The sequence below is a fragment of the Neoarius graeffei genome, chromosome 16, assembly GCF_027579695.1.
Source record: "Neoarius graeffei isolate fNeoGra1 chromosome 16, fNeoGra1.pri, whole genome shotgun sequence".
Taxonomy (NCBI): domain Eukaryota; kingdom Metazoa; phylum Chordata; class Actinopteri; order Siluriformes; family Ariidae; genus Neoarius; species Neoarius graeffei.
This window is the reverse complement of record NC_083584.1, coordinates 71,821,553-71,834,014: the sequence shown is the minus strand read 5'-3', so window position 1 is coordinate 71,834,014 and position 12,462 is coordinate 71,821,553.

The following is a 12,462-nucleotide window of genomic DNA, read 5'->3' as shown; positions in this document are numbered from 1 at the left end:
AGGTGTTAATAAAACAGAGATCTGCAGTTTGTGTAAACATTTCTTTAGATGTAAAAAAATTGGTCTGAGGTTCTGTTGGTTACTGATGTGATTTTTTTTTTTTTTTTTTTTTCCCCTCACTTACCAAGTCCCTTTTCTCAGCCTTCAGAAAAAAAATCCAAACTTGACTTTATTGGTCTCTGCCCCGTAAACAGGCAGTAACACACTACGTTGAAATTCTTTCTCTGCAATCCTTCTGATAAACCATCAAAACTAGAGAGATTGATGGTGCAGTGGTTCGCACTATCACCTCACAGCAAGAAGATCCTGGGTTCAAGCCCAGCGATCGGCGAGGGCCTTTCTGTGCGGAGTTTGCATGTTCTCCCCGTGTCCACGTGGGTTTCCTCCAGGTGCTCCGGTTTCCCCCACAGTCCAAAGACATGCAGGTTAGGTTAACTGGTGGCTCTAAATTGAGCGTAGGTGTGAATGTGAGTGTGAATGGTTGTCTGTGTCTATGTGTCAGCCCTGTGATGACCTGGCGACTTGTCCAGGGTGTACCCCGCCTTTCGCCCGTAGTCATCTGGGATAGGATCCAGCTTGCCTGCGACCCTGTAGAAGGATAAAGCGGCTACAGATAATGGATGAATGGGCGAGACAGCTTATGTTATCAAATGGGTGTAAATTGCACCGTGAGGTGTACAGGTCCACTAATACTACAACTAATGTGAGGTGGGTATAGCAGACACAATGGCAGTAAACTTGTACAATAAAAGAGGCATCAGTATTGTGTAAATATAAGTATCAAGCAATTATTTAAAATGTTTTTTCTCCTTATGTGCAAGGTTTGGTATGAGTTGCATGTGTGGAGGGAATTGAACAAAGGCAGCTGTATGTGATTGATTGAAAAGCTTGATGGCCTGTGGATAAAAACCGTTCCTTCACAACATTTTTCTTCAGTTTACACTCCTGTAGCATGTACCTGATGGTCACTGTGTAAACAAGCTGTGTTCTGTCCATGATGATATCCTGGGCTTTCTTGGTGAACCCGGTGTGGCAAATGTCCTCCAGTGATGTTTAGGCTGCTCCTGAGATGTTTTGAGCAGTTCTAAGTTCTAACGAGTCACTGAAGAGTCTTGTTGGCGAGAATGCTCTTGATGGCACCCCTGTAGAAGTTAAGAAGTTTGGCTGCCATGCCAAGTTACTTTAGCCTTCTCAGGAAGTACAGATGCTGCTGGACTTCATTATTAGATGTGTTGTGGGACCAGGTGAGAGCTTTGCTGAAAATGTGGTCTGACTCACTGTATCGTGTTCAAGCTAGAAAGAAAAACAAAAATTAATTTTAGTATGTTAACCCACAGTGCAAAAAAATGTCATCTTAATCAATTAACTAAATATATGATTATTGAACTTATTTTAAAATGTTTACAGGTGTGACACAAAAACCTGGACATCAATTCAATACATTTAAAGTTCTTCAGACTAACAACATACAGTGCCTTGCAAAAGTATTCATCCCCCTTGGTGTTTGTCCTGTTTTGTTGCATGACAAGCTGGAATGAAAATGGATTTCTGGGGGGTTCGCACCATTTGATTTACACAACACGCCGACCACTTTAAAGGTGATTTTTCCCCCCATCTTAATTGCTGTTTGTGTCACAGTTTAAAGATGGAAAAAAAAAAGCGAAATCTGGAGTGTGCATAAGTATTCACCCCCTTTCATATGAAACCCCTAAATAAGAGCTGGTCCAACCAATTCACTTCATAAGTCACACAATTAGTTGATTAAGATCCACCTGTGTGCAATCAAAGTGTCACATGATCTATCATATGACGTCTGTATAAACTCAACCTGTTCTAGAAGGACCCTGACTCTGCAACACTACTAAGCAAGCAACGTAAGAATCAAGGATCACTCCAAACAGGTCAGAGACAAAGTTGTGGAGAAGTATAGATCAGGGTTGGATTATAAAAAAATATCCCAAACTTTGAATATCCCAGGGAGCACCATTAAATCCATTATAGCAAAATGGAAAGAATATGGCACCACTACAAACCTGACAAGAGAAGGTCGCCCACCAAAACTCTCAGACCGGACAAGGAGGGCATTAATCAGAGATGCAACAAAGACACCAAAGATAACACTGAAGGAGTTGCAAAGATCCACAGTGGAGATGGGAGTATCTGTCCATAGGACCACTTTAAGCCGTACACCCCACAGAATGGGGCTTTGTGGAAGAGTGGCCCAAAAAAAGAAATTACTTAAGAAAACACATGTGGAACTTGCCCAACAGCATGTGGCAGACTCCCCAAACACATGGAAGAAGTGTCTCTGGTCAAATTAGACTAAAATCGATCTTTTTGGCCATCATGGGAAATGCCACGTGTGGTGAAAACCCAACACCCTGAGAACACCATCCCCACAATGAAGCATGGTGGTGGCAGCATCATGCTGTGGGGATGTTTTTCATCTGCAGGGAAAGGAAAGCTGGTCAGGACTGAAGGAAAGATGGATGGCACTAAATACAGGGCAATTCTGGAGGAAAACCTGTTTGAGTCAGCCAGAGGTTTGAGGCTGGGACGAAGGTTCACGTTCCAGCAGGACAATGACACTGAACGTACTGCTAAAGCTACGCTGGAGTGGTTTAAAGGGAAACATTTAAATGACTTGGAATGGCCTAATCAAAGCCCAGACCTCAATCCAATTGAGAATCTGTGACATAACTTGAAGATTGCTGTACACCAACGCAACCTGTCTAACTTGAAGGAGTTGGAGCAGTTTTGCCTTGAGGAATGGGCAACAATCCCAGCACTAAGCTAATAGAGACGTACCCCAAAAGACTTGCAGCTGTAATTGCAGCAAAAGGTGGCTCTACAAAGTATTGACTTTGGGGGGTGAATACTTATACACACTCCAGATTTCTGTTTTTTCATCTTAATTATTGTTTGTGACAATAAAACAACAATTTTCACCTTTAAAGTGGTAGGCATGTTGTGTAACTCAAATGGTGCTAACCTCCAAAAATCCATTTTAATTCCAGCTTGTAATGCGACAAAACAGGACAAACACCAAGGGGGATGAATACTTTTGCAAGACACTGTATGTAGTCTCCAAAAAATAAGTCTACCCAGTCAATTCAATAACTTATTTACAGGCCCCCAGGGTCATATGCTGAGTTTCTTCCTGAATTTGCAGATTTCATCTCAGACCTGGCTATTTCCTTAGACATAGCCTTAGTTGGTGCAGACTTTAATATTCATTTCAATAACCCAGAAGACCCTCTGAAAATGGCCTTTGTGTCCATTCTAGATTCAGTAGGGGTTAATCAGAACATCATAGGTCCTACTCATAATGGTGGTCACACTTTTGATCGTATACTAACATTCAGATTATATATAGAAAATATTGTCACACTTTGTTACCTCAGATCATTACCTCATCTTATTCAAAATATGTTTGAGCAATAATATATGCAACTTGCCATGCTACTGCATCCAATGGACATTCATGTCAACTACTGCACAAAGTTTTAAAAGTAGTCTCCCAGAGTTATCAACTTCGACTTGATCACTGTCAGACCCCCCCAGAACCTGTTCAGGCAACTGAATGCTTCGAGTCAGCATTCCACTATACTTTAAATCAAGGGTTCTCAACCTTTTCTCCTTTGAGGCCCACCTATTCATATTTGTAATGAGTCGGAGCCCATTAAAAAAGATCCCCAATTATTTTGGCTTATGTATTCTGTTAGAATCTAGTAATCTATTGTAAAGTGTATTAATGGAATGCAACATCACTCCCTGTTACAGATGGAAGAAGAAGAACTTCACACACTTGTGAAATTCCTCTCTGCATTTAACCCATCTGGCAATGCACACACACACATGAGCAATGAGCACGCACACATACCCAGAGCAGTGGGCAGCCATGCTAACAGTGCCCGGGGAGCACTCACCTCAGCCCAAGGTCGTCCCATATTAACCTAACTGCATGTCTTTGAACGGTGGGGGAAACTGGAGCACCCGGAGGAAACCCACGCAGACACGGGGAGAACATGCAAACTCCATACAGAAAGGCCCCCACTGGCCGCTGGGCTCAAACCCAGAACCTTCTTGCTGTGATGCGACCGTGCTAACCACTTATACCACCGTGCCGCCCAGAACCAACGCTGTTTCTGGGAGCCCAGGAATTAAATAAATGCACTAAAAACAAACTGTTTTTAATTGTAGGTATTGTATTTAAAACTGTATGGATGTGACAGAAGCCAACATAAAATCATGCATGCGGGGCATTCTCAGTCAAAAGGGATTAATGATCCAAAAGTGGAGTCTGGTCCATTAACACAAGAACTTACTGCCATGTTTGTGTACAGCAAACAAGCAAGTTATTAAAACCAAGAAGTACACTCAAAAGAAGTGGATACAGAAACCACTCAATGGGATAGATCCTTACATGCTAACAAAGAAAGACTGTTCCTACGAGTGGGAAAATTATCCATCTGTTGAGTTCCCCGACATCTCAAACTACCTGGTGCTGCAGACATCGTTCTACACAGACAAACAGATGAAAACCTGGAAGAGCATGGAGGAGTACAACTTTTTATATCTGGCTGGCTTAAAGATCTGGGGATCAGGACACTACAAGATAGATGGTGGTAGACGGATCTAAGTGCAGGAAGAGTGTTTATTAGCAGGCGTGATATTTAAGTCAAGTTTATTTTTATAGTTCTTTTAACAATAGACATTGTCACAAAGTAGCTTTACAGAAAATTTAAGACTTTAAACATGAGCTAATCTCATCTCATTATCTCTAGCCGCTTTATCCTGTTCTACAGGGTCGCAGGCAAGCTGGAGCCTATCCCAGCTGACTACGGGCGAAAGGCGGGGTACACCCTGGACAAGTCGCCAGGTCATCACAGGGCTGACACATAGACACAGACAACCATTCACACTCACATTCACACCTACGCTCAATTTAGAGTCACCAGTTAACCTAACCTGCATGTCTTTGGACTGTGGGGGAAACCGGAGCACCCGGAGGAAACCCACGCGGACACGGGGAGAACATGCAAACTCCGCACAGAAAGGCCCTCGCCGGCCCCGGGGCTCGAACCCAGGACCTTCTTGCTGTGAGGTGACAGCGCTAACCACTACACCACCGTGCCGCCCCACATGAGCTAATTTTATCCCTAATTTATCCCCAGTGAGCAAGCCTGTGGCAACAGTGGCAAAGAAAAACTCCCTCAGACGACATGAGGAAGAAACCTCGAGAAGAGCCAGACTCAAAAGGGAACCCATCCTTATTTGGGTGATAAAGTGTGATTGTAAATAACTCACATCTATAACTGTGTCCTATAGCGTTACAAAGTATAACTGTGAAACCAGGAAATTCATTATAGTTCTAACATGAAGTCTGTTTTGTTGAAATTATAAACTGTTCACTGATGGAAACTTAAGTGCAAAACTCTTCATGACAACTGTAGTCCTCAGGCATAAATGCATTACTGTAAGTATCCAGAGCCATCTTCCAAGTTTTTTTTTTTTGCAAAAGCAAAGCAGTATTTAAACAATTGCTATACATTCTGCACCATCTTCAACAGTTGAGTCAAGGAAAGTTTCCACAACAATTACTATGGTGTTTTTTTTTTTTTTATTGGAAAGGTTAGCAAGCTCTCCAATGTTAGATCTCAAGCCACGGATGTTTACTTCTAGTATTCGCAAATTCTTATCACATAGCCATTGGGCAGGCTTTTGTCGTTTCCATTGAGTTCCATCCATCTGAGGCTTGTTTTGTCTGTTTCTAGCAATAAGAAGATGGATGATGCAAGGGCAGCTGCACCCCAAACACACTTCACCAGTGTGGCAGAGGTACACACTATACATGACCTGATCTGAAAGCATCAAATAGATCGTGTTCAAAATTACTGCTTGGTTAAGGATGGGGTGATCAGTGTTTATGTATCTCCGCTATCCTTGTTTCCACAAGGTTCTGTCTTAGGCCCACTGTTTTTTTTTTCTTTATATATGTTACCTCTGGAGCGGCACGGTGGTGTAGTGGTTAGCGCTGTCGCCTCACAGCAAGAAGGTCCTGGGTTCGAGCCCCGTGGCCGGCGAGGGCCTTTCTGTGCGGAGTTTGCATGTTCTCCCCGTGTCCGCGTGGGTTTCCTCCGGGTGCTCCGGTTTCCCCCACAGTCCAAAGACATGCAGGTTAGGTTAACTGGTGACTAAATTGAGCGTAGGTGTGAATGTGAGTGTGAATGGTTGTCTGTGTCTATGTGTCAGCCCTGTGATGACCTGGCGACTTGTCCAGGGTGTACCCCGCCTTTCGCCCGTAGTCAGCTGGGATAGGCTCCAGCTTGCCTGCGACCCTGTAGGACAGGATAAAGTGGCTAGAGATGATGAGATGAGATGTTACCTCTGGGTAATATTATTCAAAAGCATGGTATTTGCTTCCACTGTTATGCTGATGACACACAGTTGTATGTTTCTGCAAAGCCAAATAAGAGATACCAGCTTAACAAAACTGAGGAATGTATACATAAATGTGTAAAGGACATTAGACACTAGATGCTTATAAACTTCCTTCTACTTAACTTTGACAAGACAGAAGTACTTGTACTCGGACCACATGCAACTAGAAGTAGGTTTTCTGATGACAAAGTAACTCTGGATTGTCTTTTTGTTTCTTCTTGTGAAGCAGTAAAGACCTCGGAGTGATCATTGACTCCAGTCTTTCATTTGAAACTCATGTCAATAACATTACCCGGATAGCTTTCTTTCATCTTAGAAACAATGCTTAGAGGAGAAATATAATGTCACTACACGACGCAGAAAAACTAGTTCATGCTTTTGTTACCTCTAGGTTGGATTATTTTAATTCCTTACTGTCTGGATGTTCCAATAAGTGCATAAACAAGTTCCAGTTAGTTCAAAATGCAGCAGCAAGAGTCCTTACTAGAATGAGAAGATATGACCATATCACCCCGATCTTATACACACTGCATTGGCTCCCAATCAAATTTCGCACTGATTATAAAATACTACTATTGACCTATAAAGCACTGAATGGTCTCGCACCACAGTACCTGATCTGGTCCTACTTTGATCAAAAGGTGCAGGCTATCTGTTAGTACCTCATATAATGAAGGCTATGTCAGGAAGCAGAGCCTTTTCTTCCAAAGCCCCACAGTTATGGAACAGCCTTCCAAGTTGCATTCAGGACTCAGATACAGTCTCAGTGTTTAAGTCTGGGCTGAAAACATATCTTTTTAGTCAAGCCTTTTGTTAATAGTTTTTGTTAGGTAAAGGTCTGGAGGGTCTTCAGGCATAGAGTGTTTTGGTAAACTTGGATATATGGATGCTGTTGCCCCCCACCCCACACACTCTCACATGTTCACTCAGGTTTGTTGACGGTGGAGTAGCTGGCTGCTTTATGTCCCAGGGATCCCTCGTGTCTGTGTTACCTTCTGGCTCTCCCTTTTAGTGGTGCTGTCATAGTTCATCTTGCCAAAGTCACTGGGCATACCCAATAACCTGTGCCCCCCCATCTCTCCCTCTGTCTGTGTCTCTCTATTGAGTTACATTTTGATCCTGAGACCAGTGATGCTGACCTCTTCTGCCCTTTAGACCTGCCTGAGCCATCCTGATGCCCTACGTCTGACTGGAGTCTCATCACTTTGTTCCTGTGGAGGACGGCCCCATATGGACAGTCGAAAATCATACTTGAAAGATGGCTCTGGGCGCTTACAGTTTTGCTATGATGGCTGAGGACCACAATTGCCATGATAACTTTAGGACTGCAGTTGTCATGAACAGTTTTGCACTCAAGTCTCCATCAGTCTCCAACTGTTGAGAACTTCAACAAAAGTTCATGTTAAAACTATAATGATTTTCCTGGTTTTACAGTTACTCTTTATGACCATATTGGACACAGTTATAGAAGCAAGTTATTTATAATCATGGTATCTGTTATCACCCAAATGAGGATGGGTTCCCTTCTGAATCTGGTTCCTCTCAAGTTTTCTTCCTCGTGTCATCTGAGGGAGTTTTTCCTTGCCACCATCACCACAGGCTTGCTCATCAGGAATAAATAACTAAATTTATTTGGGAGGCGGCACGGTGGTGTAGTGGTTAGCGCTGTCGCCTCACAGCAAGAAGGTCCTGGGTTCGAGCCCCGGGGCCGGCGAGGGCCTTTCTGTGTGGAGTTTGCATGTTCTCCCCGTGTCCGCGTGGGTTTCCTCCGGGTGCTCCGGTTTCCCCCACAGTCCAAAGACATGCAGGTTAGGTTAACTGGTGACTCTAAATTGAGCGTAGGTGTGAATGTGAGTGTGAATGGTTGTCTGTGTCTATGTGTCAGCCCTGTGATGACCTGGCGACTTGTCCAGGGTGTACCCCGCCTTTCGCCCGTAGTCAGCTGGGATAGGCTCCAGCTTGCCTGCGACCCTGTAGAAGGATAAAGCGGCTAGAGATAATGAGATGATTTATTTGGGATAACATTAGCGCATATGTTTCAAGTCTTTAATTTTCTTTGAAGCTGCTTTGTGACAATGTCTGTTGTTAAAAGCGCTGTACAAATAAACTGACATGACTTACTCATTTCGAGTGTTCTTATTCTACTGGCAGGTCATTTTGCCTCTTGCTACAAACAAATGCTAAAAAGCAAAAGGATCTGCCAATAGAACAAGAACATGTCAAGCTTGAAAATAGTTTTTGGAAAAAGGCTAGAAAAGTTGGATTTGGGAAAATTTTTCAGCTCATCTTTAATGTTTGATTTCAAAAACCCCATTGTGTCCAGAATCGAAAACTTGTTAAAAAGCTATGACTCCTCCCAAAAAAACAAAAAAACATGAACACTGTTATAGTGTTCATTTTAGCAGGTCCTGAAAGCCCTGGTGCCCCTCCTCCCGGCTGCAGCCAGCTGGTGACTCAGTGCCTGTCTGTGGGCCACCCTGTCTCCCATCACAGCATCACTGCTGAACATCATCACAGCTGTGTGGCTCAGAGCCAGAGTGAGCTGTTTAAAACCCCAGAAATACACTTCAGTGTCATGGTTTTAGCAAAATGCACTGAACAAAGAAAAATCTCACAGCTTTAGTATACAGAGTAAATAATGAGTGAAGCCTGAGTGAAGCTGAAGAATGATGCACTGTTCTTTTGTCTCCCTCGAGTGGCCATCTAATGCAAATTCATTTTTTGTTGTTGAAGAAATTGTGGTAAATCCAACTTTAAAAACACATTAAAAGAGGAGTTCATCACTGTCGCCTCACAGCAAGAAGGTTCTGGGTTCGAGCCACGTGGCTGACTGGGTCCTTTCTGTGTGGCGTTTGCATGGTCCTCGTCAGGGGCGCCGCCAGAAATTTTGGGCCCCCCAACTTTGCCCACCCTCGTCACAATTGCACTATTGTCATTATTTGACTTTTGATAGCCCATGGACCTTGAGTTTGTGACTTTGTTATTACATTTTATGCACTAACCTACCAGGGACAAGTTTGATGCATTTAAGGGTGATTCTCATGAAGACCTTCACATTAACATAAAAAAGTTTTTCACCTCATTTCGGTATTTTTTTCAAGTTGAGAGCCTGAAATAGAGTGTGAACTTTACTATGTTGATCTTTTTTTAATGGAAAAAATATTTTAATGGAATTTTATTCTTATTTGAGGCTTACATGATCCAGAATAATTCTCATCACCGTTACAGTAAATGAAGCTAGATCATGAGTTAAAAACATTTTTTGACAATTTATTTCATATTTCCACAAAATATCCCATTAAATGAACAGCACAGTCCATAAAATTACTTTATATATTTTTTGACATTTATTTAAAGTTACGCAACTCTCATTACCAACACACAATATGTAATATATAATTAAATTTTTTAATTGATGGAAATGTTATAAGAATATGTTTGATAAAAAAAAACTCATGTGGACAACAGGTGGAGAATATACTACAGAAAAATGAGCCAAAGTTATAATAGGATGAAAAACATTTGTAAAAATTAATCATTTTCCACGCATAACGGTAATGAGGAGATAATAAAACGGTAATGAGAATTAATGTAACGGTAATGGAACTTACTAGGTTAAACCAATTGAGTAACAAAACAGGGAACCAGAAACACAAGCAAATTACAATGAAACATTTGACAAGGAAACAAAAAACATCATTGAAGACTACAATGTGACAATTTGAACTTCTTTGGGCTGAAGCAGTTAATCCAGTCTTTGACCCTCATCCGGCCGGCCTCTTCAGGCCTATTCATATACATTCATATACATTAATATTCATATACATTCATATATAAGCTATATATATGTAAACTAACTAATAGATAACTACTATAATAAAATAACTGTAAATACTAAAATAAAATCAATTAAATACCTATTTTAGTAATCTTACATCTCATTACCCTCAATGGTTCTCATTATTGCCCTCGCAGTGCATGGTAATGAGAATATTGAGTAACGGTAATTAGATACTCTTGGCTAATTTCACAAATAACCTGAAATGGTAGCATGCTAGCAACCTATAACTTTGCCACATGTTAAAGCCTTATATTGTGATAATAATCATAAAATAATTTTTTTTTAAAGTAATGAGTATTAAACCATAACGGTAATGATAATAGACAATGTAACTGGGGACAGATTTAGCAACATTAACATAAATATCACAAAGTAAGAGAAGAGTGAGCAACTGACCTTGTCTCCATTTTGAATCTTGTATCTGAAGTGATGCATCATGGGATAGCTGATCAATTTAAAGGCACGGTGTACTTTTTATAGGTGGGTGAAATCATGAAACGGTAATGAGAAACATTTGGTGCGGACACAGTTGTTTTGTCTAAAATCAAGTACCTTTTTTTGTTCAACACAAAAAATATTAATATTATGCATAAATATAGATGTTTTAAAATAACTTTACACTGTATTTTTTTATATAATTAGGAATTTTTATATGATTTAAAGTATACATTAAAAAAAGGGATGCGGACACATAACGGTAATGAGAATTTCCATAGAGTTTTTGTTTAATTGATATAAAAATTAGTTTATATGATGATGAAAACCATTTGTCCATACAGTGCTCCCTATTTTCTTTACACAAAATATCAGAGTTTATGTGAATTAAGTATTGATTTTGGAAAATGCGTCCTGGACATGTTCACTGCAGCTTCATGAGAATCACCCTTAAATGAACTCCATACTCAGTAGCCTTACAAATGTTACCCATAAAAGACAGGAAACATCTTATTATAAATTTATTTCAAAGTGACATGGAGTGACATTTCAATTTGATCAATTACGTACGCATTTCTTCATATGTTGTAACCTCTATCCCTCTTTTATGTGTGCTGCGCTTTCTCCAGCTCCTCAATTTGAAACCAATGGTTTAGAACGTGTGAACATTCCACACATGTAACCATGTCCAACACTTGACTGGTGTCCGTTATTAGCAACACTTTAATCTAGCAAACTGTATATGGCGCTTGCTCATTAAAAACTTCAATCCTAAAGCATTTATGGGTTGTATTGCTGCTTACCTCCTTCTCCAAAGGGGGGTTCAGTGGTTTGGTAGGGCGGAGGTCCCCCTGAGGCTGAATCTGTGCATATTTAGGGCACCCCATTAGTTATGAAACTGGTTATTAGCACTAGTTATTAGCACCAGCATAACGTAATATTTCATCCTGTTTATCACGCAAGTCAGTTCAGTTATTAAAATGGAAAAAATGTCACTGTACAAATTGTAAAAGTGTTCTCTTGATAGGCTAATCCAACCACGTTCATACTGTTCATTTACCATTCGCTAATATTTTGAACACACATGTGAGCGATAGCTACCTTTCTTTGGGAAAAACTGAGTGACCAGTTGCCTGCCTCTCCGGTCCCTCTCAGCTTTCAGCCGCCTTTCTTTACGTTTTTGACAGCCACTCTTCATATTTAGCGATCATAGACTGTACGCACTCCACTGCTGGCTGGCTGGCTGCTGCACCGCGACACAGCAGCAAGTAGCGTTGCACTGATCAGCACACAGATTTAACGCATCGCGCTTCTACCAGAACTGGACCGTACCATTTCGCAAAAGGGGGAGGGTTAAATGACAATATGTTGAAGAACTCAAGAAATAGACAACCTTGTTCAATTAGCTCATTTTACCAGATGGAATATTGCATTGTTGTTATTTCAAAAGTCTTATTAAAATCATTAAAAGCATATTATCAGCCCCTTAAAGGGCCCCATGGCAGTGCTGGGCCCCTAGAATTGTTCTAACCTTTCCCCCCCTGGCGGCGCCCATGGTCCTCGTGCCTGCATGGGTACTCCTCCGGGTGCTCTGGTTTCCCCCACAGTCCAAAGACATGTAGTTAGGTTAACTGGCTTCTCTAAATTGCCCATAGGCATGAATGTGAGTGTGAATGGTTGTTTGACTCTGTGTTAGCCCTGAGATAGATTGCTGACCTGCCCAGGGTGAACCTTGCCTCTTG